The sequence below is a fragment of the Rhopalosiphum padi genome, chromosome 1 (genome assembly GCF_020882245.1).
Source record: "Rhopalosiphum padi isolate XX-2018 chromosome 1, ASM2088224v1, whole genome shotgun sequence".
NCBI classification, from domain to species: Eukaryota; Metazoa; Arthropoda; class Insecta; order Hemiptera; family Aphididae; genus Rhopalosiphum; species Rhopalosiphum padi.
This window is the reverse complement of record NC_083597.1, coordinates 54,745,817-54,772,183: the sequence shown is the minus strand read 5'-3', so window position 1 is coordinate 54,772,183 and position 26,367 is coordinate 54,745,817. Positions and strand designations below refer to the sequence as shown.

Sequence of the window (26,367 nt, the reverse complement as noted above, 5' to 3'; positions counted from 1 at the left end):
TAAAATATCCAGTTTTGTCAATATTCAAATTTGGTATATGTACTAATAGTAGTGCCAAACAAAAAATTCCCCAGAAATATTTATGGGTGGGTGGGTGATAATCAAAAATAGTTTGTTATGCTGTATCTTGTATGTATATAGTTAGAAATAAATATAGTACCATTCGAACGTAACTAGCTAAACATTTTTTTTAGTAGGTGAGTTTAACACCAGCATTTTTTTCCCATAACATGAGATATAGATCGGCGCCACTGCAGGACTTACGACTAACCTCTGAGACTGGGAGTGAGAATATGTATAAAGTTAAAACTTTTAAGCAATAATAATAATATAATAGTAGCTATAGTTATATAGTTATACTGTTATATACTATTCTGATTAATATAAAAAAAACATAAGATGGTGACCAGACATGAGTTATGGCTATTTTCTGAGAAATGAAATGTCCAGTAACTTCAGTTACTACATTTTAATTTTTTATTAGATGTATAAACGAAACCAAACATTATGAAAGCTTTATTTATGAAATAATTTATGCGTATATTATTAAAACATTAGGTTATAATAGAAAATATTTTTTAATTGTCTTTGTCTACCTATGAAACAAAAATTATATAGATTATGTTAGATACTTAGATACTTAGATAACAACTGTTATACTAGTGTTACTACGATATAATAACCTAAAAGCATTTAAATACATTGATAATTAAAAATTAATAATACTAATTACAAAATTAATTAATTTGTAAAATCCTTATGATTATTTTAATCCCCCGTCAATTGGATCCTCATGCGTCATTTTAATCTCGCGTCAACTGGATCCTCTTGCGTCAGTTAGTCACCGGGATCTAGCTGTCGAGGGATCTATGTGACCGTTCACCGAAACTACGAACGTTCGACTGATCGGATGTTAGTGACAAGCCAGATACCCGTACGTTGAAAACGCAGCTGGCGGACGGACGATTACGCCTGGCCGATTGCGCGCGCATACTCGAGTCCGTCCGTAGTTTGGTAACCCCTAATTATCGCACTCTCATACACCGGGCGTTGCGGCGGCAGCAGGATGCGAGAGCACCGGCCCCGCCGCCACCGGAGAGACATCGGTTGTCGCCGCCACTACCACCACCACCAGCACCACCGCTGCGCCTGTTCACCACGAATTCCGATTCGCGTCCCTCCAGCGCACCGAATCCGGTTGTGTCGTTGTTATTATTCTTCGTGTCAGTCGGCAGTCCGTCCGTCGGTGTCGAGTGCGTTACTTGTACGTTTTGTTCGTCGTTGACATACGTTCGATTTTCGAGTTGGGTTTTTTTTTTTAATTTTCGTTTTTCTCCGTGCAATATTTTATACAATCATTTTTACGTGCCAATCGATCAGTGTGCGCATCGTACTCATTGCGTCCCGTAGAATAGTAAATATAATAATAATAATATTGTACGGCGCACGTTGAAACGAGTCGAACGAGTGTCGTCACGATAGTGTAGTCGTACGAACGATAATATTATTAGCGTTCGGCGGGTCGAACGCCGCTCTACCCCGTGCCTCGTCGACAAATGGACGTCAGCACGTTGTCGACCCATCGTTATTGCGACTACTACTACTATTACACTAGGACGGTGGTCGATTTGAAGTGAGTAGAGCTGCGCACAAACTAAAAATGCTTTTAAAATATTTTAAGATTATAATGTTATTAATGTTAGTTATTTAATCTATTCTGTGGTTATTACTTGTTGCACCGCACTAGTGGTGCTTATCACACATACCAAATTGCCGTACACTCGTTGATAACGCGATAATAACGGCTGCATATGGCTATATCACCCTCTAAACATCGAGTACCTAATTTCGTCGTTGTAGTCTCCACTCGTTGACCACCGCTATTTACCTTCCGGTAATCCGATTATTATTCTTACCACCGTCATCGTTTGTTGTGACCTCTTCGTCTTCGAATTTGGTTTTCTAAGTGACAAAACAGCACATTTGCGATTGCATTTTTCGGACGACGTCGAGTTAGGTGTGTAGTTTAATTAATTGTAGGAGCAGGACGTCAAGTGTATAAATTACACGTGTGTTAGTTACACAATAATTATTATTAAATCACCGACTGCTAGGCGCCGGTCTGTATTCGGTGGGAGGGGGGAGTAGTGTAAACGACGTGAGAATAACCCCATCGGATTATCATATAATATGACGCCGCACACATTGAGAAACCTTGACAGTAATATAGCTGTGGAGTAGTTTTAATAATAGTAGAAGCTGTTACACCTAATATTTTCATCGAAGACTTTTGACATTTTGTGTATCTTTACGACTGACTTGTTACACCAATAGTATTAGTATTGTGTACATAAGGGTCACCTCAAAATTTTTATATTTTATTTAATAATATATTTACTTGCTTTCTTTTGCTTCTAGTAGTTTGTAAAATCGTATTAAGACGGTTGCAACGCATTAAACCGCGAAAAGTAGTCCGTATTAATTGACCAAAATCTTATTCGGGATATTGTAAGCTATTTTAAGTAGAACAATATTAGACATTAGTTATCTATATGATAATATGTAGAGTGCTTTGTGCAACATTATAAATGATAACTGCGAATTTGCATTATCGGTATCGTACTATCGTTGTGTACTTGTACTAATATAAGCAATACTTCGCATTTATATAATTGCTCTGTATTTGTTTCGATGTACATCTTGTATTGTAGTATTATACTTACTATATATGATCTCATTAGTCGTTTTATATAATTGTGATTAAGTCGTTTATAAACATAAACGAAACTACGCAATACATTATTAAAACAGTGAATTTACGATTTTAAATATCTTTGTGAAATCAATGTACTGAAATATAATTTGATTCTCATCGTTTGCGCATACTTGAAATATATAATAAATGATTGATATACACGATTTATGTATACTGTATGGTCAGTATACATTAGGTTTTTCACTTGGAAATTATACGACGTGTTCTATACAACTATATATTAATTATTATTATTTTATTAATTAGATGGTATGTATTATATTTTGTACAATTTACGGTATTTACTAGTTACTAATTAAACGATGATTTGGTGTTTCAAGGATGAATCGATTATATAATAGGTAACAATAGTTACCGGTGTGTATTGTACGGTGAAATGACATAGGTGCTGCGTTAAAACATACAAACGTGTCGCATTTCTACAGGAATATCAAAAAATAATATGTAAATTAATTAATAAAAAAATAATAAACATAAATACTATGGGTTTCAAATCGGCATGCGGTCGTATACGATTACGTCGATAACTAACGTTTGATACATCGATCCCAGGGGAATAGTTTTCGATCGTTACAAATCTCTGAATGTCCATTGGGGTTATACATCGTCATTATTTTACTACGTAAACGAAGGTCTCCAGGATACCACGTCTATCTCGTATAATCCTGTATTTACGTGTGTCATCACGTTGTTGATCTGTCCTCCCTGCAGCTACTCAACCCTACTGTTGTTATTCTCTTGAGGTTTGTCAACTAAGGTCTTCGCGCTCCGGTTCGGATCGTTCCATTTCAAAACGATTGAGCATCCCTTAAAATGGGTTATTGTACAATAAGTTATTTTACTATATACAATGGTATCGATACAGAATAGAAATGCCGGGGATTGAAGGGCGCAATCAAACGTGTTTAAGTGCATATTACCGTTTCCGTTTTGAAATTTAAAAGAAATGTTTTCATGACATATAATAATAATAATAATAATCGTTGTTTTTGTCATTCCATGCTGTCATTAAATACCTATTTATATATTAGTTACAAACCGTGGACCGTATATAGAAGTTTTTTTGTTTTTGTGTTTTAAACAAAAACGAAGCGGACGCGCGCGCTGCAGAAATTAGCAGACTCTGGTTTTCTTTTCACAAATATCGCGCGTTTCCATTGTTTTCCCCTGGTTCCTGTTGTGCCGTGTACACAATTATCCGACGTGTAAAGTTTACGGAACAATGCACCGTATAATAATAGGAGAAAATAATTACATTTTTATGATTCGGTTTACTTTGTTTTCTTAACCATCCACCGGCCACCGCCGCATCCTTGGTCGACGACAACGGCGACGCATCGTACTTTATTGTAACGAGGCATGTTTTGTGTAAGAAAATTATATATATATTTCTACGATGATAACATGTACATATTATATTACGAATTAATTAGACATTGCTATTTCATTACACTTTCTAAAGCTATAAATACTGACTTGATTTTTTTCCACTGTTAAACGAGCGCGCGTGATGAGAGTGGATATCGCAGATAATATTATTATTTTACAGTAAATGCGGTTTATCTGTACTTTTTACACGTGGTCGGCTTTCATTGCACTTGTTGAAAATGTATTTTTTTGAATTGTTATTGTTATTAGATTATTATTGGATTGTAGAAAATTATGGGTTATAAAAATATTGGGTTATTTAAGTTATTTTGAAGGAATCGAAAAACGTGCATTATTCCACTGTTTGTCCCCGGTATAAAATAATAATATAAGTATTAAGTTATAACAATATATAAATATACAATGTTCAATTTCAATTTTGTATATACTTAAGTGACACATACACCAATAATTGTTCCCTACGAAAATTGATTGGATGAAATTTAATCTCGTAGCCAAAATTCTGAGTAAAACGTCCTAAATAGTTTATGTGCGTAGTATTAGATAATATACGTCAATTCGATTCAATGTTGATTTGCATGTTATAACGTCAGGTTCAGCAATTGTTCGACATATTTTCAAGAAAGATAATCATTGAGCGATTTGTTTTACGTTGAGATAGAACTGGGTCGGATTAAAAAAACTTATATAAAATGCCTTTTTATGGCTATGGTTAACCTATGTTGGTCTATACAATATTTGAGATAAAAATGACCAGGCCAATAATAACTTGCACTCTATTATTCCTTAATCATTGAACTTAGTATTTTTGACATGAACAATTTTTTTTAAAAAATTTTTCCGTTTGGTATAAACCACAATTATATAAAATTTATATATCTGTGATATAAACACGTTATTGGTATAATAATGAATATATGCTATACATTGTATATATAATATATATATGCACATGCAATAATGGTTAGCCTATCCCATCATATTGCAATTTATACGTCATCTTTAGTGTTGCAAAATCTTCCTTGTATTATATTTTCAATAATAGTAATAATATGTAGGAAAATATACATAATATTATGTAAACCACAGAAATACACGTAATCTGAGTCTTGTAGTTATTCCACGACGAATGTAGAAATAATCAACATAATATTATATTTATATAGAAATAAGTATTATTCAGGAACGAATATTTGTAGTATAGTAGTTTCACCCTTGAATATTTGCGTATACACGTTAATAAAGTTATACAAATATACTTGAATAATAACTAATATAGGCTATAGGCTAGGCTATAAGATATTATTAATGTATATTTTAATTTATAATGTACAAAACACACAAACAATGAAAGAAAAAAATACCGCGTTTTGGATTATATAATATATTATGTCGGTTCGCTCAAGTCCTCTATGGAATAGCGCGTTATTTCAAAAAAATTATTTTTTCTATTGTGTCAATATACTTAGAATTATCACCAGTCTCAATATATCAGCATAGGCGGGACGGTTTGTACAAAAATATAAAAATAGCTCTGTACGATATATATTTATACAATATTTATATATTTATTTATTTATTCTCTTATAATTTTTTCATATATTATATTATAAAGTAATCACTAATCATTGTTTGCCACCCGAGGATTTCCGGTGCGTAAGGATTCTCGTACGGAAGGTATTAATAACGAGACTAGTTTTTCGGAACGATCGTTTTGTTAAAAAAACGCACTACAAACAAAAAGATTAAATTAAAAAAAAAATAAACAAAACGACGACGGCAATAATAATAATAATAAAAAAAAAAAACGTAAAAAGCCCGTCATCCAAAACCGATTTGCAATTTCCTCTCTGAACACACGCTTTTGTGTTTCGATGCGCTTCTGTTCATCGTCGTATTTCATTCGCACGGAAGGTGTTCGTCCCGTCCGTCGTAGGCACATAACTAGTAAGTAATAGTAATAGTTGATGTAGAAGCCTGGTCGCCGACGACGACGACGATATAATTCTTGTTCGGGTTCAGTAAATATAATTTCCGGTTTGAGATTTTTTTAACACTACTACGGGCGTTTATGGCCACCGTATTCCGCTTCATACCTAATACCTAGTTGTGGTGTGTGTGTACAGTTTATTTTTTCTCTCTTGTGCACACCATGAGAACCACTGCGACTCGACGGTGCCGGTCATTGTCATTGCCGCCACCGCGCGCCGGACCAGCTACACTGCATACTGCGTGAACGGAGCACCAAAGCAACGACAGCGAAGGCATCCAGCTAGCAGCTATTCGGCGGCAGCGGATGTGTCAACCGCGCGCGCGTCTTTTGGTGGCCGTCCGGGCGCACATTCCGACTGAAACGCAACAAAAATTTGTCTTGGCCCGTATTTTTATGCTATCGTCGCCGCCGGACGACAAGCGATTTCCGTTTCACCGATATTTTCGTGCATGTGAACGTTGCTGTACGTTTCTATACGATAACCGAATCACGGTCTGTTCATGTTCGCGTGACGCGCCCCATCTTGTAGTAGGTCGAAAAAGAATACCGAATGTGTTTAAGTGTGTTTATCGTTTATGCGATTATGCAATTATGCGTGTGTGCATGTTATAATTTGTGTACTACACATTAAAAAAAGACCATCGTCATAGTTGGCGAGCGGGCGGTTTAGCAGCTGCCGAGGCGAATTTTTGGATTCAATACTGTTATATTAATATTATGGGTGCATGTTTGTGTATATATACATTTTTTTTTAACGAACTGTGATCAATGGTCATTGTTTGTGTTATGTTATTTTACAGCCCGATCGGTTGTCGATAAACTGTCTTCGTGAGAATTGACTGTTTCGGTTAAACACTTAATTCAATTTTTTTTCTTATTTCGTTTTGAAAATACACGCTGAATAGCGAATGGTTTTTTTCTCGTGCACGATCAGTTGACGAAAGACCACGTGGTGTAATTATATCGATATCGCAAACCTTGTATTCGTTAATCGTCGGGTGAGAGAAAATTCTAAATAAGTTATTGTATAAATGCATTTCGTGCGTTGTAGTCGTTGTACTCATACAAATCACAATGACTAATTGAGAAAAAATGCGCCTTGGGGTTGAATTTTGCGTGCGTGAATGTTTATATAGTTAAGAATCCAGATGTACATTACATATTTTGTTATAGAGGTGTATTCAACCTTGTCTTTCGCTGTGTGTATATTATAATATTCTATCGGTATTTACGTGTGTGCCGTTGAAGCCACCGCCCTTAGCTTAATGTGTTTCGTCACGTTTACGGGGTGGGCTAATGATTTTTCCGGTTTTAGACTGTCTATATACCGGTGAAATCATTGCTTATTAGCCCAACCCTGTGTATTATAATATACTAATATAAGTAGTAAGTACATATAAATATATAATATGTTATTATTATTTTTCGTTTTTTTTTATGTTCTTCTAGTAGTAGCATAAATTAATTAATTAAACGAACTCAAAGTCCGTACCTCCTATACCAACCTCGAATATTGTGTAGCAAGCTGTGCGTTGTTAAGGGATCTATATACATCATAGAAACAAAGATATAGGAACGAGTAGAAATTCGTTTGGCTGCTGTTGTTGCTGTTGTACTCCTTAATACAACTATTTAAGAGTATACCATATAATATAATACGTCTCTGGTGCCCATCTTGCTTGCACGTATGTGAGTGTATGGGTGCACGCCGCTGGCATTTGCAGCTGTTCAGGGATGATGCGGCTAAAACGTTATTATTATATATTTTTCTTCTTTTCTTTAGGGGTACCACCTACATCTACAGACGGTTCTCGTCGTCGTGACGTGGCTTTGCTGGAATGCGCGATATAATATGCACCGTGCGCTAGGCCTCTCAACCCGTTATCTGTGTATTTCTCTTCAACACAATCCCAAAAACCTACCAGCATAATAATTGTTATTATGTCAGCACACGGTGTATGACCTCGTAAATCAAAGAACAAATACGCGTTTCTTTGACTTGTTCTCTGGTCAAATGTTATTTAAATTTAAATTAAAGACAAATAATAATAAAGCGAAATATGGCAACAATAAATATAATATTTTAAATAACAACATGTAAAGTGTATCGCCTAATATCTATATATTAGGTATCTTTAAAAACTGAATTTTGCTGTTATGTAGTGTATGTTTTAGTACATGTTAATTTGACTTTAAAAACTAGATATCTAAATTTAGTTGTTGCGTGCTTGCGCATTGTGCAACTACAACTTACTCATTTCTATAATCAGTGACTCAAGACTGTAAATATTCTTGAGCTTTTTTCTGGTTGAAAATCTTGTGCGTATATTAATATTTTAAGCGCTTATATATTTACATAATATGTATATGTACAAATAGTTATTTATAAACACCAGTTTAAATTACTGATTCCTATATGTTTTACAATTGTAACTTAAACATTATACTGTTGTATACCAGTTTAAAAAGAAAATTATTTATTAAATATTCTAATAGTTATACATATTATTACCTATAAATAAACGAGTATAGTTAATTTAATTAAAACATTTAACATTTAAATTAATATTTACGTAGATAATTTAATTGTAGGTATATACATAATTCTTAATTATTACTGAAATTCGAATACTTTTACTGGTTATCTATACTAGATACTGTAAGTTATGGAACAGTAATTTCTTAAATATGCATTAAATTATACATTTTTTTTATGACTTCCGGTGTTACTCTGGTGATTTGACCGCCATTTCCGATTTATGTTGACAGCGGTCATATTAGATGTTGGTAGTTTTTATTCAGGTCATTTATTCTAATACTTTATTAAAATGAATAAGTTATGTTGTTTTAAAAAACACTTAATTTATTTATTTATTTTATTAATTATGAATATACAATTTTAAAATTTTATAAATTATTTTTAATTCTTATACTGAAATCGATTTATTGACGATATGACGATAAATAATCAATATTGTACGTCTGCGTCTATTATATTGTGGCACTGTTGTAAATAAGTGTGTCAATTCATCAACGTATAATTAATAATTATCCATAATTATAAAAACATTTAAATATAATATATACCTATACAAACATACACCTATTCAATATTATAATGTAATAATATTTTCCTGTCGTATAAATGATAATTAATAGTTAAACAAGATAAGTCATTTAATTTCAGATATACGTACATAGTATTTTTTGTTAATGTTTAAAAATACTTCATCAAAAGCACATTATATGCGTTAGTATGTATAATATTAATATATTAATAAATTATCGGCATGTTTTATGGATGTTGACATACCTGTATAGTAATATTCTGAATGAAAATATAGATAAAGCAATTAGTCGTTTCATTATTAAAAAGTATTTGCAAAGCCAAGGCACTTACTACTTGTAATCTACAATTTTGTTTGTTGATATAATATGTGTATGACACTACGGCGTGTATGTTATCATTTTATATATAGTATTCATTCGTTAAATAGTAACCAAAAGTTAAGCAAATTTAAAAATGCAATTAGATTCGTATGTTGTACAGACATAATATTATTATGATGTACATAATATGTATAATATCTGATATTATTTTAAATAATTATAAGTTATAATTTTTATAAACTAAACCTTATTTGTCCTTGGATAATTTGGCTTACAGATCGTCTAAAATTAACTGAATCAAATTTAAATGGGTTACTTAATTAGTTATTTTTTTTTGCATTTCATGGTTAATTAATTTAAATGATTTATAAAATATTATCGAAAATAATTAAAAAAAACGGAATAATAGTAATAATAATTATTGCGAACATTATTATGTTTTATTTTAATACGAAAATACAAAAAAAAAAATAATGTTTGTTGTTGCGTAATTGGAAACAAATAAAAAAATAATTAAAACAAAAGCTTTACTAAATGATAAAGTATAATAATATTACAAACTTGTGTCATTATTTTTTAAGTTTTTGTACTTTTTATTTTATAATTAGTTAATCTGTTAATGGCTATTAGAATTACTATAGAATAACAATTATAACTTATAACTTATAGTAATCCCTATAGTAAAATATTTATATTTTAAAGATTAATCGTAAATTTAAACACTTATTATTTATTTTGCGTAACAATAAATGATAATATATTAATATGTGTACAGGTTACGGTTAAATTCCTGAATAATAATTTTTATGCATCATCCGCACTCGATGACTCATGTTTCATCCCGCTACTTCTATGAGAGATCTTAATGACACATTTATGCTAGCGTTTAACGTCATTATATTGTTTATAGATTTTTAATTTTTAATTTTCACATTCTTACACAATTTATTTATGTATAAATAGATTTTAAAACCAATATTTTGAGATAATATTATGTTTTATTTAAATTTTAGTTTCATCATTCAGTTTTCTATTAAGGTTGTATTTTACCTAAATTAATTATTATTGAGTTCTAAAGATAGATAAGTATTTATAATCAATTAAAATGATTATCTAATAATATAATTGTACAATAATGACCAAAATTGTTGTCAGGTATTTTACAAAAAAAAAAAATAAAAAATTAGAGATTTCTATAAATTATCATGTTTTGTATCAGTAATATAATCATTATAATAATATTATGACGTGTAGTATTATACAGAATGTATTACAATGATCTAACATATTTAAATGTAATGCAAAATTGTCATATCTCCATGGTATACCTGTGTTAGTCATACTTCATCTATTTTTCATTTTTTAATGTAAAAATGAATATTTTATATTTTTTTTAAATCTCATTTATTAATGTTATACTTTAAAGAATAACTATAAAGTTTTATATATGTATTTAATTGGTTAAATTATCAAAATTGTCTCGTGGGTTCTCCCATCTCTAAAATATATCTATATTAATTACAAGAATTTAAACTAAGTATTAGGTGTCTATACCAGTTATATTTCATGTAAATTGGTTGAATCAATTTATAATCTTCTTTTTAGTATTTCATTTCAATATTTGATGTGAAAAAAAGGAAAATACATTGGTATATAATAGGTGCTAACCTTTTATTTTTCTAAAATTGTTATTACGATATTTAAGTTTTCTATACAATATAATATATTGAATATATTATTTAGAGTTAGATGATTAATTTAGTATTTTAAAGGAAATCATATAATCATTGACTTTTGGTTTTTAAGTGTAAAAAAAAAGTATAAATAATAACTAAATTGATAGATACTTATAAAAAAAAAATGTAATCAATCAAGTAAAATATAAAACAATATTACAAAATAAATGCTGTTCACAAGCTAATATTTCGTAGTTTGATAAAATTATTGTAGTATTTTCGATAAGAAAACTTATTAGTTCCGGTTACGCGTGTACTAAAATACTTCGATGTTTGAAATTAATGTTGTTTCTGTTTTTCGTTATTTTCTGTTTACTATGCTCTAGGCGAGGAATCAGTGGAGAATATTGTAGTACTAACAATAAAAGAGCACGTGTCTGAATTTATCAAACGAAATGACCCACGCAGCCGGTTTAGTAATATTATTATTGGGCACAAAACACGGTGAGCCTGGCCTGGAGCAATAAACCAGTCTATCGTTGTAGTAACTGTATTTTTTCTACTTCTTCTGCTGAATATACAATATTCTTACATACGTAGGTGGGTTTCTCGGCCAAAGCCCAATATTGCATGATCGGTGTCATACAGGGTTACACAAATATATTGACTCGGCCTTGACTTCTCGTGCGTTATACAGTTTGAAAATGAATGAGTACATGCACGCATGTTTTATTTATTTATTTTTTTTAATTACATATCGCGTCAAGGTAGGTCGCCAAATGTCTCTTGTATAGTCTTTTCCTTTGATACTATTTGTACGCCGTATATCCATCTATACCCAAAATAAAATGACATAGTGTCGTAATCGTATAAAATAATACAACCATTGAATATATTTCTTGAACATATACACATCATAGACAGATGTCTTTAATCATTTTCTAGGTGACGCGTTTTGATGGCATAATTATTAAGTGCATTTCATTTTCAATAGTTTTCGTAGCCTTCAAAAATCGTGGAAAAAATGTTCATACATAATTTTATTGAATTAAATGTATTTCTATGTAAAGTGGTTGCATTACGAATTGATCCACAAAACTTGTTTTAAACACTATTTGTGAAATTGTTAATTATTTTATAGGACAAGATCTAGTTCGTAAACGCCCAGATTCATAATTATAAAAAAATGTTGTGGAGACTCGACTGATAAACAATGATATGATGACTATGTATCGTGCACTTCATAAAATTATATTTTATTTTTTTCTTAGTAAACTACATAAATCTCCGTCAAACAATATAAATATCTCTCTTTAAATGTATATTGCTCCGTGTATGTAATATTGTTGATGATATGACGCAAAAACTTGACATTGAACAAGACGAATAGGTATAGTTCTCCAGGGTGAATTAAATAATATAATAATCTATGATGACACGCCTGTAGGTCATAGATCATGCATTATTCGTTCGTACGTATATATTGGTACTAGGTAGGTGTTAAGGCGTAATATTGTTGAACAGTTGTCGATATGCGAACAATAGTGATACGTATAAAATGATGCGTGCGTGTGTATAGAAAGTGGTGGCGAAGTGTGTTTGTGTATTACATGATTACATATTTTTTTTAATACGTATATATACGGGGTAACACTCAGTATGTGGACACGGTAATTATTGCCTTCGCCGACTGTACTCAGGCTGAGAAAATGTTTTATTTGTAACTATTTTGTTTCGTTTTTCAATCACACCACTGGTTGTAGCAGTATGTGTATTTTGGATGTCCATGTGACCATGTCTATCCCTATCAGCTATCACACTGTTATTATAAACACACTAATAAATATCATCTTTACATAGGATTCATAGGGATTAGATAAGGAAAAGAGATTCATAAGGGAAAGAAATTAAAACAACCAAAAAATATAAATAATATTGTACGCCAGATCCGCTTTGAGTAACACGTTATATTTTACTGTGTACGTGAGTGCAAAGACGAGGATGCGTGTGGGACGATTGTCATGCGTATATGGGCTCGTGGAATGTCGCTAAATTTTGATCCCGATCGACTACACATCCGTGCACGTCATACTATGTGTATAAAAACAGTACGAGATATGCGTAAAAGTATAATAGCTTTTAGCAGACCGAGTTAATAGGTATTTTTTTTTCCATGAATCCGCTCCCACACAAATGCATGAGTGGGAGAATCAACCTCAGCAGCACTAAGGGGTATTTGGCAATTTTATTTGCATTGTTCACATACAAATATAAAATTATTACTTTATTTTGTTTTATATGATGTTTCTTACATTAATTTTTGGAAAAGTTACCTCCCTCTCTAATGGCTTGTATACATGATAATAGTCTTATGTTATTCTTGTTCGTAAAAGAGTTGGTTTTTTTTTTAATGTATAAAATGTAAACAGTGTTTCGTGTTTATCCAATTATCCCGCTCGCCATCACGGCACCACATCATATGCTTTTATCGATTTTCCCATCAATACTGACGATACTTATTATAATACCGTAACACGCATTCTGGACGGTGAAAAAAATGCGTGCAGTAAAATTATATAGGATGAAATGTTAGGTGTTTTTTTTTTTTTTTTTAGTTCGATTTGGAGCGGTCATCGGTGTTGTCGACGACAAAAAAGCTGACTGCCGGTCCCTTGCGAGGCTTCCACAAATACGTGGTGGTGTTTTTTTCTTGTGACATGTAGTCTCTCTCACTCGTATAGAAAATTCAAATTGCTTTTATTATTATTATTATTATTATTATTGCTGCATTCGATTACCGCAACTTCCCTTCTCACCGAAGTCGCGTCGTGTGGGCTGCGGTGGCGACGGCGGTTTACCGGTACGGAAAACAAACGCGTCGTGTAATTCGAACAAATATTATTAGGATTTCGGTCGCCAAACGACGGGGAAAACAGCCGTTCACCGATGTTGTTGCTTGCCGTTCGTGTCGTGTAAACATTACACCGCAAAGACCCGAATAGTTGGGTATATGTGACTATAGGAAAAAGGGGGACAGAGCTGGAATAGAAGACATTGTAAGATAAGCAGAAGAAAAAAATACAAACAACGTAGATACTGTTCTATAAATTTATAATATTATACCTATATTATTATATTGTGGAATGAAAAACGGGAAAAGATCCACCACCACCTTGAGAAAAGCGTTCTCTGTATTTAGTGTACACGATCGCTTGTATTTTAACGGGTCTCTTTAGTGTATGCGCGTGTGCACGTGCACGCATTGTATGCTCTTGGTGTCTTGCGGGTGTCCGAAAACCATCGTAGTATCGTACCGTGTTTGATGACGACGAGTACAACAACACGTCGTTCTCCTCCTCTTTCTCTCCTCTTTTTAATTCTCCTCTTGCTTCACCACCACCTATTCACGACTCGCGTACGCATTCCCCCGGCCCGCCATCGCCCTCAGACCACGGCTGCGCTACGGGCGGCCGACGGCCTTGGAATATAAAATGTATAATAGTGATAATAATAATAATATTTAATAATATAAACGACGAACGTGATTTTGAACGACGCAATGATGTCGGTCCGCCCGAAGGAGCGGCGCGGTGATAATATCGTATATTATTATATGTGCTCATGAATAAGTGCGCGTTTATAAACACTGCAGTACATACATATACACATACAAATCGTCCGGTCAATAAAGAACCACGTTTCGGCAACGACAATTAAAACGTGTCGTGTGTTGTGCAGATGGCTGGTGGAGGGGGGGGGGGGGTGTTGGCCTGCCAGTAGAAGTTTTTGTGACGTTCGTCTGACGGATAAGCAAACCAACTGTAGTGCAAGTGGCGTAGGTACTTAATACACGGCGCACTTTTTGTCTTTTGACCAAAGGCGTAATATCAAAATTTGGTCCCGGTCTCCCGGGAGAGAAATTTTCAACAGCTCCCCCCTCTCAATCCAGCGCAAGTATCTAAGAATCTAACAAGATTATATCTATTTGCTGAAATTATTTTATTTACGTATTTTATTAGATATATAGGGAGATTATCTCCAAGACCATCAAGTATAATATTATAATATTATAGTAGTTTGAGTAAGAACATAAAATGTGCACGGATTTTTAATGTGCCTATAACTTTTAATGCAATTTGTCAAATTGAAAATACGCATAAAGATATTTCTAGTTTTTAGTTGAATTTTTGAATTTTGAGTTATCATAAGTTATACCATTTCCTCACACACAAATATTGTAACAGGTTAATAAAATATAAATTAATTTCAATTGTGATTTAAATTTGAATTATTAAAAAGATAATATCAATGATAGCTTAATGTTAAAAGAAAAACATTGTGCATCCTGCTCTTAGCGTCCGGTCTAGTTGCTACTATACACTCTTCTGGCCCCTCTTAGTCACGTCACTACTTTTGGCGTATCTTTTTCTGGACTCAATGCATAAGCGTGCGTAGGCCGGTTTTTCAGGGTATGCAGAAGGCCACTGTCACCCCTATAATTATTTTTCTTGCGCCAAAAAGGTTTTTCCAGAGTTGATTTTTGCCCCTTGAAGAGCTTCAGGGTATACCTTGCATACCCCCTGTGCATGCCTATGACTCAATGTATCCGCCGAGAAGATTCCCATCACACACGTTGACACGTCGATCGATGCGTGATCGTTGGCGAATATTCCAGATATCAAAGACCAAAGTTACGCGCCGATAATAACTATATGATGGATAAGTAACTATGTGTCTATGTTGTTTCTCCGAAGTAGACTTTCCTCTTACGGCCAAACTTAAGAGTCGGTGTCGGCCGTCGGGTGATGCTTTTATTATCTATATTGAATATGATTAGTCTAGACTCTAGACTGCTGGTGACATACAGACACAGACAACGCGATGTTTTGACGGCACAATTTACATATAAAATATTATTGATTTTGAAATCCCATTTCTCGTTAAATGCATGACTGCATCGTAAATAACCACTTCAATGTATTATATTATATAGTTACAATAATTACGGTCAACAAGGTAACACGGTAACGTGTATGTGGTTTTTAAAATGTTATGACTTACATCATTGAATTTTAGGAATAATCTCTTAAAAAATACGTATATTCATAATACTAAAGCTGTTTTCTGCAAAAGATAATTTATTATTATTGACACTATATAATGGCTATAATTATATAAAACCTATACTGCGCCAGCGACTAAGATTTGTTGAACTAGATAGAGTTTTCATAACCATTATTATTATTAATAATACATTTTTTCGAGAGGAAAAATATTCGTATATTATATTATACAATATACTCGAAGACAAACAAAAACGTCGTCAAGGCGGTCCGTACGTGCGTTATTGCGTGTAATAATACTATAATATTATATTATTATGCGACGAGTTGGGTGTTTATCGCTACTAATCGAACCGTATATTGTGTGTATCGTCAAGTCGGTTTTACGATAAGTTTACAGTGTTAAGCGCTCTAAGTTGTATGTAGTGTATTAAAATAGTAATAACACGGTATTAAATGTGTGCGTATAATGGTCATGGTATTAATGTATGGTATATATATTATGGTAGTAGTAATAGTAGTATAGTAGTAGTTGTGTAGTGTGTACCACACATAGGTCGTTCACCTGCGCGTCGTCGTGTACCTATATATTATTATAATAGTGCCTGTTGTAGTTTAGTATTTTAGTATTATATATTTATTATTATATAAGATTATAGTTGTTGTAGTCCGAACACTGCAGAACGGACACGGGGCAACGCGTTTATACAGTGCTCGCCGAAAACGAGGTCTTCCTCCCACGCGAATACGTTGTTACGGGTGGCGGAGATAATATATTTAATAATAATAATAATTGCGATTATCATTATTTACTGTCTCTGTCATCCCTCTCCTCTCGCCGGTTAGATGTTACGACTACAACGTCAGTCAAGTGTTGCTACATATACCTGTAAAAAAAAAAAATAAAGTAAAACAATGATTTAATTATTAATTATTATCAAGCACGATCTGGAAAAAATCAAGCCAACGGTGTGCAGCAGTGTGTGTGTATGCGTGCGCGTGCGCCCGACTTGACTAGACCGCGTAACGACCGCAACCATGGTTATCTATACCTACTTATTTGAGGAGATAACCGTGGTAACGGTGTGCGTTCGGGGTGTCGGGGACGTCGTTTACCGGCTTTTCCGTGCCACGAGAACCGATGCCTATTGACGTTTTTATAAGTATATAATATATTCAATGTTTATCGTCAGCCTGGAAGGCGGCAGGTAAATAATAATAATATTACATGTATTATGCATGTATGTATTCACTATACTAATATGATGGTATTTTCCCATAGGGGTACCCAACCCACCACCTTAAACGGATCGGTACTTAGGGGTGGAGGTAAGAGAATCTTTTGTTTTTACTTTATATTTTTTATTCGTAGGTTTCGTGTCACTCGATTCTCCCTCGGGATAGCGCAGGATACCGTCGTTACCTTACCCCAGCAACGTCACGGGCGTCACGGCATTGTCGTACCATAAGGTGCTCTGCCTATGCGCGAGGACTCGTCACGCGGTCGTCGTACGCGTAAAAATATAGTTTACATGCCTACCTTTCCTTAAGTGCAACGCGTTATCTACGTTATCGACATTTTATTTACGTGTTAGTGTTCTTTGTTGTGTTTCGGCGAAAATAATGCGTAAACAAAATTTTTCGGAAAAGCAAAAGTAAAATTTTAATTTACAAAATAATAATATACATGTTTTTTTTATTCTTTTGTCAGTTTTAAACGTTGTAACGTAATATCACATGCATTGGCAACAACGATGTCTTAAATTATTAAACTTTTTTGTGGATAAATATTAATAGAAATACTAAAAACAAATAATACTTGAAAATAATTTATAAAAATATATTTATTTATTATTAATTATTTATTATTGATTTTGTTAAATATTAATTTATCAGAAAAAAGGTGTTATACATTATAAAATGTTGTTACAAATAAATAATAAGAATAATAAACTATTCTCACAAAATATTGCTTTAGTATAATTCAGAAAATCTCATATATTAAGTCATTTGATTTTGACAGATTCGTTGGTTGATATAAAATTATAAATGTTTCATAATAAAATTTAACAGTGTTTATTTTTTGTTGTGAAAAATATTTTTTTTTGACAAAATTGTCAAAATGTGGATCTTTAATTTCTTTTTATCCTTTTTCAAGTTTAAATTATATTTTATTACAATTATATTTAGCAAGTCACTACCTAGTTCTATTTTTCTCTGAATTATATGAGCATTGAGCATAAGGATTTGCCTAATTGCGTGATTTTCGTAGTTAGCGGATTATAGAAAAAATACAAATTGTTGATCACAATAATTATTATAGTAGATCGTTTGAGACATCAATATCAGTATTTTATTTTATTATTATGTATTATTTATATTTTCCCAGGCGACAGTTATTCAGTTATTATTATGATAGTGCGACTATCATCATACTACTACTTACTATATACGTAACAACGCACCGCGCACGTGTCCGATAACGAATCACACGACGTTCGGTTTTCCTGGTGCATAATATTATTATTATACCACAATGTTGTGTTCTTGCAGCCGGTGGTCCGTATTGTGCACACGCGCGAATGCTGCAGCGTCGGCGTGTTTCGCACTTAACTATTACAGTCTGTTTAATAAGTAATAAAATATGGGCATTTTTCCGCGAAACTGTGTATAGCGTATGTAGTGTATGCAATTTCGATTTCATAATATATTTTTATAAAAATATAACCCCGTCTTGTCGATTTGTATCTATTAATTAATTTTTTAACTATTGTCTCCCAATGTGTTCTTCTGCTACGTGTAAAAAAAAAAATTGACGCATTTATAATGTATAATATTACTCGTATAATAACGAAACCTCGCCTTGTATTGCTGTAGTCGTGTATATTATATTATGTGTTACAGTATTGCGGCTGCTTATTAATTTCTACCTTTCATTTAAAATAAAATTTTCTATTAGTTATAAATTCATAATTAGTTTAATAATTTAAATCGAGGTACACGATAATGCTTTTTTTATATTTTTAACAGTAATTTGTTTTATACAAATAATGTTTACCAATCATTACTACTTGTTGATTATACAATTAACAATAAACTACAAAAAAAAATAATAATAATATATAATAAAATAAAATGCGTTTCATTATTATTTTTTCTTAGTACATAAAACTGCTGACGGGTGTTCTTAATAAACAATCACAGCCCACAGGTCTTATTTTAATTAAACGTTACGTTCACGGGTTAGTTATTTACATTTATTTGTATTTCCTTAGTATTACGTTCGTACTTTATATTATTTTTATTTTAAGTGAAAGAAACAACGAATACGAAACGCGTTTATTTCATTCACAACTTATACTTTATATTATTTATTTAGCTGCAGTGTAACGGACTAAACAGTCTTCACAAGGACGACGTGTCTTAAGTTTTGCACTGTATAATTTGTCAAATTCAACTGCTGCACCTATTTTTGTCATATTATTATACCTGGTGTCGTTTTAAGATTACGTAGGCATATTTAAATTTTTCCATTTGCTGCTTTTACTATTTTAATATTATATTAACGATACTAAACAACTCAGTTCACAGGTTCAACATATTTTACTATTTTTGATGGGTTAACATATTATGTATTCTATTGAAAACTTTTATTGATAGGAATATAAAAATAATTATTGAATATTTTACAAAAATAATACAATTCAAATGCTAGATTATATTCTATTAGTAAATGATAAATTTTAATATTTATGTTTTATTTACATTCTAGAATTATTTGTTAGGCATTTAGGTAGGTATAATACTGTACAAAATACATTTTAAATTAAAATGAAATAGTATACAATAGGTGTCATTACTTATTAAGAAAGACATAATTAGGTTTAATTTGACCACTCATAAAGTCATAATGTATTCGTATTTTCAATAACGATCAACAAGCAAACACAGTCTCGGGTGGAATATGCTATTATACTATTATAGTGCTGTCAAAATAGAAGAAACACTAAGCCCACCTCTATTTCGTTTTTCTGATTTTAATTCATAATTTAAATGTTGTATTTTGTATAATATTACGTAGAATTATCATAATAATATCGTTAGGACTACTTATGGATTCATTTAATTTAAGATGCTTCACTAACATCATACAGACTGTTAAGAGATGTGTGTTATTATTTTTTTTTTTATAAATTTTAATTATTATTTATTAATGTATTATTATAATATTATTACATTCTTGTTCCAACGACTTCAACTCTTTTGTTTTCGCAAATTGTTTTCTTTTGTTGTGAAGTCGCAAAGAGCTAATAAAACTAACGAGAGACCTAGCTTGAAAGAATCGTCGTCGTTTGTTATTTGTACATAATATAAATGCGTGTCGTCTGTATCTACACGACGAAACGTCGTGCCCACCAAGAGAAGTAGGTCAAAAATGTCCGGTCGATTGAGCTCTAGTGTTGCTGCTCTACTGCATTCAGTGCATCACGTAATCTGTATTTGATGGAAATTAATTTTCAGTTTCTATAATACTAATACGTGTATATAGCGCACGGAGGATACCTTTATATATATATATATATATATATATATATATATAATTTAGCCTATTGACCGAAAGCAGCCCGTGATTATTTCACTGTGGCAGCGGTGATGTGATGTATACCGTATACATCGTCTATTCTCACAACTACAGTGGTGGCCGAATTTTCCCTATAGTCATATTATTTGTTTCGTATCGTATGTACATGAAAATCGACAATGATGTGAAAAAGTAAATGTCGACAACGAATATTGTTTATAGTTTAATATATTATTATAATGCCGCATAGTGGTGTATAGTTATTTAAGTCGCATCGAAGGCTGAGATTTATGGGTTAGGCCGCCGCAGTTGAGGCCGGTGGGTGGGTTGTTGCAACCCGGAAAATCGTTGCCCGCATTTCTTGGCTCGAGTTCAGCCGCCGCCGTCGACGTACGCGTATTTTTTTTATATTTATTATGTTTTGTGTATACCTACTACTCGACTGAGGGTCGGCCAAAATTGGCAACACATAAACATTTTAAACTATCGGACAGGTGCACTCATTTTGCAGCTAAAAAATCTCATCGTAATACCGTATAAAATATTATGCCGGCGAGAATATGCTTGCGCATTTAAACAATAATATTATTATATTCCGTAGGAGATTAAAAAATAAAAATAACGTAGGTACCTACTACAGTTTTTTTCAATCCACTGGGCGTCGCGTTTTAATAGTACAGTGTCACAGTGGAAGTTTAAAATGCAGTTATTTCAAAACAGTTTCATATACGCTTTATCAAATCAAGAAATTATTGATTTTCTTTACTGATGTAATAATATTATTTAAACAATTATTATTATTATAATTTATCTGGACGTCAAACTATTGATTATATTATATGTAGTTATGTAGTTATATATTGTTAATCAATAATTAATATTATAATTTATAATGTTTATTTAAATTTAAATAATACACATATAGGTGTTTGATGACTGTATAATAATATGTATGGTACATTGGTACCTAGGTGCTATTGTTACTATAATGTCAGTGATATTAATATTTAATTAATTAATTTATATTGAGTTAAAATAGTGTTACAAGTTATAAATAAATTAATAATTATAGATTTTAATGAACATAATGTTTTTTGTATATTAAATAAATAAAAGATTATAATATGTATGCGTAAGAAATTAAAAATAAAGAAATGTGAATGCAACATTTTTTATATTATGATAAAATAAAACTCGATAGAAAATAATTTACAGGTTTTCAATACTCAATGTTTATTAATATAATTTATAATAATTATTTAGTAATTATCATTATATCATTATGTACTTATTTAATATTAACTGTCATTTACTCGCATGCTACTGAATACCACTATTGCGAAAAAATAATAATATTTAATCATTGTTTTTTAAGACCTTCAAGTATTTCTCAAAATGTAATAGGATTTTAGTCTATTGTTTTTAAGTTTAAATAATGAATGGTGGGAATATTTGAGTTATAATAAAATGAATAAGTATAATACATTGTTCGAGTAACTTTTAGGCTAGGTTAGCAATGGCTTAATAATAATAATGTACCCTTTAGAATATTAAGAGAAAAAAAACGTAATAATAATAATCATAATTTATAATAAATGTAATTAGCTAATATAAACATGGTGTTTTACAACGGATTTATCCCTCGGTCTATGCAGTATGTAATTTGTGTCTTTTCTTTTATTCGTTGATTTTATGCAATAGTTTGTATATGTTATGATTAAAAAAAAAACATTATACTTTAATCATATTACACCATTATTAGTCATTATCATTATTCCATATTTATTAAGATGTTTGTACTATTTTTTTTTTCATACCTAATATAGCTAGGGGCTTCCGCATATTATGTGGTGAAAATCATTTAATTTAAATATCGCTAAAGGCTACGGTTATATTTACGGTAACCTAATCAATGTATGTTGTTCTATATTGGCCGATTTTTTTTTTATCAAACAACACTTTTTAATATAATAACTTTTTTGAAAATATTTGTTTGATAAAATTTTTAAAAAAAATATTAAATTACTAGTTTAAATTTAGATTTTATGTATAGAAATACTTCTAAAAATATTTTACTTCATAATATTAATATAAAAATGTATGTGGTCATTCAAAAACGTAAAACACTTATAGAAATTTAACTGGATATTACATTATTTTGAGTCAATATTTGGACAAATCGGTATGTCATAACCTCAAAAAAAATATTCGCTGTAATTTTCTAATGAGTAATTTTAACTAAGATTACTCAAAAACATAAAAAAAATATTTGGCGTGAGTGCGTTTTGTCTATGTTGTGTAAACTAGGTATAGAGAGAAAACAGTGTACTGACATCCTTTTGATACGCCTTTTCGTAACATTGTATGTGGTGATGGTTAAAAATATGTAAATACTAAATATGTAAGTAGTAAGTGTAACCTTCGGACACTATGAACAATTGAAACTTGTCTTGTATACGTATATTGTTTAGGAATTATGATTCAGTTTATTTGTATATAATATATATATTATATTATGTACAAAAACTTAATGTTTTATGTAGATTATTACAAAATTGTCCACAACCGCATTAGGCGGTGTGGTAGCGACGTTATAATAATATTATTACTCTACGGTCTATGGACCTATGGTAATGTTTAATAAACATACATATATATATATTATTATATGGGTTAGATTACCTGAGCATTGCTAGTTGTTTTATTATTGTTATTAAAGTTTCCCAATATTTATACGACCGCTTGGCGCGTGTATAATATATTATTATAATATAATTTATTATACATTACACAAACGTGTTGCGGTCAACAATGTCCACTATTATAGACAGTAGGGCGTAGGCTCTATGACTATTGACTAGTCGTCTATAATAGACAGTATAGGCAGTATTATAGTCTTCTTGTCTTAAGCCAACCGTGTACGAATCCACTGCACTATCCTTGCATGATAATCCTTACAGTTACGCCTAATTACTGTAGTAGCACTTATTCAACATAATTTTTTTATAATGACAATTAAAAAGGCAGAGTTCATTTTCATCAAATATCACTGTACTATTTTTTCACCAAATAAAGATGAGTATGATTTTTTCTGTAATCAATTGTTTAACAAAATTTGGTCGGCTGACTCTTTACATGTATTGGTGGGGGAGGGGGTCAATTAAAAAAATTTAATAAAATATTGACCATAGCGTGATAACATAGACTAAAAACATATTATACCAGTCTATCATCGTAATACTTGATTTAACTTATTAAATATTTAATGAAATTGTTCATAACTTCATAAGCTTAATTGTATATAATGTTAATTATAACTTATAATTTGACTGACCAATAGTTGTAAACGTATAAATTATAACTTATAACTTATGTGTGATAAATAAAAAAGTACTTGATAGTTGATACAATATAATGCTATTGATAATTTATATTATTATTATACTTGAAGGAAAATTGAATTTTTCTTTTATATTTTTTTAAGTAAAATGGAACAAATAATAATAATATTACGAGTGTTGTAAATCGTTATGACTTAAGTCTTAATAGGCGAACTAAGTAGCAAATACTGGTTCGATTCATTATGAATTTATTTCTATTAAGTCGGTGAATATAAATATTGCAGCACGTGACTACTATGCATATGTGTGTGTTGTGTGCGCGCAACTAGAAATAGAGAACAAAAAGGTACATAATATAATAATTATATTTATAGCCGGGCTATAATTAGCGGACTTGTATTGTCATATTTATTACCGCTACTTACTAGATACACGCACACACACGATAGTATACAGCGTGTCCTTGGCATCAACAACCACTTACCGCAGTTACAATTTTACGCGCACAAGTATACTTCTATTGAAATAAATACATAGTGCATTATTTGTTAAGCCCGTTCAATACCTATATTTAAATTGTTTGGTCGTTTGTATTTGTTTAATAATATTATAAACCATTTTTTGTCCATTTTCAGCGAACATTAAAATATGATTATGATAATATTGCTACGCAGTAAGTTGTACCATTTCTCTCGGTCACGATCTCGAAACACTAAACATCTAAATTGACTCGATGACGACGGTTCAATAAAAGGTTTATATTTTTATTCTTCCTTCAATGTATATCGTGCATTTTTTTTAATATTATAATTTTTAATATAAGTGTTATAAAATATAAACACAAATCGTCATGATGTTCGTGACATTGTTGTTTCCGCGCCCGTTTTCTTGAACTTTATTCATAACCTCTCGAAATCCATATTTGGATATCAAAGTATAAAAGTATAATGTTATTATTGTGTGGATCGTATACGAATACGATGATTCAAATTAAAACACTTTTTCCATACACTGTCGCATCAATGCTTCATTACATACCTATACGTTATACAATGCTCTATATTAAAGAATAAAGATACACGCTTATACTTTTACAAACGAAATAAAACAATTTTTTATATCGATTAGTCGTTGAATTCGAAACCGGGTTAACTCATAAGGTATACACCGCTGCTTGCACGTCATGTACTTGTACGATAAAATAGTTACGTAAGACTGGAATGGATGATACACATTATGTATAATATATATTCTATTCTATATTATTTCTATTCCGTACCGTTGTTGCTGTGTTGTGTGTGGATGTGTGTTATCGACGTGATGAGAATGGGACGAACGAACGCGCCTTGCTCGCATAATAATGTGCCACGGCTATAGATTGTTGATCGTCGTTGATCGTTATGAATGCATACAGATACCGTTTTCGTTTCGGTGTCATTTTGTTTATTTAACATGTGAACGGAACACTAGATTAATTTACGTGTTATGCACAGTTACATACAAAAACGGAACCCTACGACAGTTAACCATATTATTATTCTTCGACGGTTTTCATTTGGCTCTTCGATATTAATTGTTCTTCAGTTCTTGTACACTTTTTTTAAACAATTTTTTCATAGACGACTTATAATTTACTTTTGTCGATGCGTATCATACTCGTTAATACTAATAAATTTTTCGTGACAATACTCTGGCCGTGTCAATGCCCGGCAGTCGTCTCGGTCCGCTCCAATTACAGAAGATCTCGTCATTCTCATTTTTTCGTATCCAATATTATATACGTGTGACGTATATACTGTATACACAATACATCATACATGTCGAATGCGACGTCTCTCAATTATGTCTCCGAGAAACCATGTTCCTAAACAAACGTAGTTGCAACGTAGATGTTGTTCAACAACACTTTAATTTATATATATACCTATATATATATTATAAGCGCTACGTTAAATTATAAATATCAAACTGTACAAAATATTATAATATAATATGCATTACAATATAGCGATTGGGCACTAAGAACTTAAGTAATGTCAGAAAATCAATATTTGTGTTCAGGTCATATCGTATTTTCTAATATGTTTGAAATGCCACAGGCTCATATTTGTCTGCAATAGAAAATGCCCAAAACTTTTAATCTGCATCCCTGAAAAT

The 26,367-nt window shown here is 31.5% G+C and overlaps 1 protein-coding gene across 1 annotated transcript in view; it reads left to right on the top strand.

Annotated features, from left to right (window-relative positions):
- The first annotated feature begins 1,084 nt into the window (after positions 1 to 1,084).
- Positions 1,085 to 26,367, top strand: part of LOC132917720 (signal-induced proliferation-associated 1-like protein 1) — a 41,308-nt gene continuing 16,025 nt past the window's right edge. The window contains exon 1 of the mRNA XM_060978603.1: positions 1,085 to 1,633. The gene's annotated coding sequence lies outside the window, so the exon portion shown is untranslated. The remainder of the gene's footprint in view (positions 1,634 to 26,367) is intronic.